The sequence below is a fragment of the Tupaia chinensis genome, unplaced genomic scaffold (genome assembly GCF_000334495.1).
Source record: "Tupaia chinensis unplaced genomic scaffold, TupChi_1.0 Scaffold149831_1, whole genome shotgun sequence".
Classification (NCBI taxonomy): domain Eukaryota; kingdom Metazoa; phylum Chordata; class Mammalia; order Scandentia; family Tupaiidae; genus Tupaia; species Tupaia belangeri.
This window is the reverse complement of record NW_006209676.1, coordinates 725387-729442: the sequence shown is the minus strand read 5'-3', so window position 1 is coordinate 729442 and position 4056 is coordinate 725387. Positions and strand designations below refer to the sequence as shown.

General features: G+C 43.3%; 1 protein-coding gene across 1 annotated transcript in view; it reads left to right on the top strand.

Moving 5' to 3' along the window:
• IL20RB (interleukin 20 receptor subunit beta) overlaps nt 1-4056 on the top strand; it is a gene marked incomplete in the record, with an annotated part of 32908 nt that overhangs the window by 22668 nt on the left and 6184 nt on the right.

Here is a 4056-nt window from a genome sequence, read left to right as displayed (position 1 = left end):
AAACAATGCATATTTGATGACTGCAGTAAGCTACATAGCCCCAGTTAGGTGCTACTTTATAGTATGTTCATTCTACTCTCTGAGGTTTATGCCTAAAGTCAGACTTGTGTTCATGGATATGTATATATCAGCTGTGCTTGTTATTGGAAATATTTAGATTAAATTAATTAGTGAATCAATAAAATGGGGGGGGAAGGCATAAAAAGCAACCATGGATACCAGAGACAGTGTATGAGGAGGGTGGGAGATAGGGAATCAAAGATGGGAAAAAAAAAAAAACAAAATATACAGGAAACAAGAAATGGAAAATTATTTGTTAACGATACATGTATGTTGATGTGCTTGATTGAGACAATATACAGTGTATTCTGGATGGGAAATCTCATTTTGTATGTTGTAATGATGTTTAGTGAATGAATGTAAATAAATAAATTTAGAAAAACCCAGCAAAACGAAACAAAGCAAAACACAGAAATGAGAGCATATCCTATTCGGTGTTCTGGATCTTAGTTTTTCCTTTTTATATCTTGTAGATTTTACCATATTTCTAAAGGACTTTCTTATCCTTATTTATAGCTATATAGAATTTCATTGCTTGTATATAATAATAATTTAACCAGTTCCTATCTATGGGCATTTGGTTTTTTAAAGTATTTTGCTATTATAGCTAAGGTGCTAACTAATTACCTTCTACAATATGTGGATCATTTGCTGGCGGATGTATATTTGAAGGATAAATTCTTAGAAACAGTTGCTTGATCAAAGGCATATGCATTTGATTTTTTTTTTCTCTTTTTAGAGAGAGAGAGAGAAAGGGAGTACAAGTGCAGGACAGGAGAAGGAAGAGAAAAACCACAGCGTTTTTGCCAGGGTCTTGCCATTGTGATCCTGCAGTCCCAGCCTCCCAGTTGGCAAGGATTACAGGCACTCACTACCCAGCCTGCCCAGGTTGATCAGGAACCCAAACCAGACCTCCCCTGTGGCTCCAGCCTCACACAGTGACATCCTCCTGCTCATGCCACTGTGGCCGGGCTTAAATTTGAACTTTGCAGTGTCCAAGTTGCCCTCTAAGGGGCTGTGATTCTTCAGTCGTTGCCTGTCCATGGACGTCCATTGTAGCCACATGGAAGATGTGCTTCTGCCTGCTTTCTCATGGGCATCACTCCCGTAACGTTGTCCACGTGGATTTGCTGACGCCGTTTTATACTACTTTGGGAAGTCATGTAGGTCAAGCTTACTTCCCAATGCAAACAACACAGACATAAATAAATCCAGAGGTGAATGCTCTCCATCTTACCCACGTATCGGGCCTTTTACTCTGGCAGGGGAGGCACTTAGGCTCTCGCCACCGTGCCATGCCGGTGCTCTCTCATAGACTCTGCTGCACCTGCTGTCGGCACCGGCCTGGCTCACTTAGCAGCACACCACACACTTCTGCCCACCAATACACATGGATCTATCTCACTTCTCAGAAAGAGGCATAGTGAGGCCAGCAGTGGTGTGGTGGTGAAAGGCTCTGGACTCCCACATGGCTGACCGTGGTTCAAGTCTCGGACCCGGCAGCTTGCTTTCTCACTTTTCCTATCTCTCTCTTTTTCTCTCTGTCCCTCTCTGGTCAAATTAAAAATAAATAAATAAAGTTAAATAAAATAATTATTAAAAAAAGATGCTTAGTACATGGGTATGCTGAAATACCTGCAACCATCCCTGAGAACTAGGGGTGTTCTGTGCTTTCTAGTCTTTTGCCACCATAAGCCATGCTGTAGTGAATGCGTTTGTGTATAGATCCTAAATCTCACTTAATAGCCAAATTACTAACCTACTATGCTGTTGTCCTGTAATATAGTAAATCATATCTTATTTTAGGTATTTAAATCATTCCCGGCTTTTAGATAATCTCACTCTGTCCCTCTCTGGTCAAATTAAAAATAAATAAATAAAGTTAAATAAAATAATTATTAAAAAAAGATGCTTAGTACATGGGTATGCTGAAATACCTGCAACCATCCCTGAGAACTAGGGGTGTTCTGTGCTTTCTAGTCTTTTGCCACCATAAGCCATGCTGTAGTGAATGCGTTTGTGTATAGATCCTAAATCTCACTTAATAGCCAAATTACTAACCTACTATGCTGTTGTCCTGTAATATAGTAAATCATATCTTATTTTAGGTATTTAAATCATTCCCGGCTTTTAGATAATTTCCATTTGCTTTTGTCTTTTAAGATTTATTTATTTTGGAAACCAGCAGTTAGCGTATCTGAGTCCCCAAGACAATGACAGCCCATTTCACCTACCAGTATGTGGTTTGAATAGTGCTCCCAGCTGTGGAATATGCCATGTGAAGAATTCAAAGAGGCCTATGAGACATGTACTTTCTTTTTGATGATTAGAAGTGCAAGATGAGGAACCAGCAGTTAGCGTAATGGCTATGTCGCTGGATTCCCACATAGTCGACCGCGGTTCACGTCCGGGACCCGGTGGCTTAAAACTCACGCCAGGCGCGTGTGCGTGCCCAAAATCCCAAGAGGAGAATGGAGGAGAAGGGATTGCGGCGTGGCCATCCCCACGGGGGGTGATTTCTCGCTTTCTGTCTCTATGTCTCTGTCTGTCCAGCGAGCGCACGGGGCCTATAGTGAAAAACCTCTCAAAAAAAAAAAGAATTATTTATTTAATTTAATTTATTATTATTTTTAAATTTTGCTGTAGGGTACATGCACTCATGAGAGAGAGAGAGAGAGAGAGAGAGAGAGAAGGTGAGAAAGTAAGCTGCCAAGTCCAGGACTCGAACTCTAGTTGGCCATGTAGGAATCTAGCGTCTTAACCTCCATGCCACCTGCTGGTCCCCTCCATTTGTTTTTAGAGTTTGTGTCCGCTCACTCATCCACTCAGTAAATGCATGCTCATTGAGCAGACTGTGTGTGTGGGCGCTGGAATACAGAAAGGGAGTCCCTGCCCTCATGGAACTTATTCTCTCATTGCGGAGTGTAACTACAAACAAGTATGTGAATAAGATGGTTTCACTTGGTATGTGCTATGAAGAACATATATCAGAGGGGCCAGCAGGTGGCGTGGTGGTTAAAGGCACTGTATTCCCACATGGATGACCACAGTTCGAGTCCCAGACCTGGCGACTTGCTTTCTTGCTTTCCCTTTCTCTCTCTTTCTGTCTTTCTCTGGTCAAATAAAAAATATTAGTAGTAACAAATGGAATGAAATGAATAAGTAATTATTTAAAAATTTTTTTGAAAAAGAAAATATATCAGAGCATGATGGGAAATGGGAGGTGTGGGGTGGCTCTTTGGGCAAAGTGAATCGGTCTCCAGGCTATTGCTCCAGCCCAGATGTTTCCATGAACTGGCTTATGCGTGTAATTGTTTCCTTCCTCGTAATTATTTTTTTGGAATTAGACTAGCAGGAGTGGATGAAAGGGTATGGACGTTGATGTGTCTCTTGATGTGCACTGCCAAACATTTCCAGCAGCTCTGAAACAATGTACAGCCCCCGGCCAGTTGCGTAAATCTTCCAGCTTCTCCACAGCCTCGTCGATTGGCTGAACGTCCCCACACTGGCTGAGCAGTCCAGGCCAGAGAGGCTACACGAGTTGCTCAGGGTCACACAGAACAGAGCTGGGAAAATAACTCCTCTCTTCCACCTCTCCAGATGCCCAGCCCTGGCCCTTCCTGCCTACATTGTTTAGTGGAATGAACAGGGGCTGTGCAGCCAGCCCTCTCTGTGGGACCTGGGGTAGGTCACTCAACATCCCAAGCATAGATTCTCTTTTCTAGAAGCAGGGGCACTTGCACCTGTAGAGAACAGGGGACTACACACCATGCCCCTAGCTTAGCACTGGAAGGAGGTCAGTAGGAGGCGGAAGTCCTTGACACAGGAAAGGGGCTTGAGATAGCTTTGCTGGGATGTGACCATTCTGAACGCAGAAGGTTCCTCAATAATTGAGTCCATGCCAGCAGTGAATTGTGAAACACTCTTGTTTGCAGTTGCCGCCCGGCTCTGTCCGGTGCTGTTCCGTTCCAGCCCCTCCCCTGCCCTTGCTCCGGG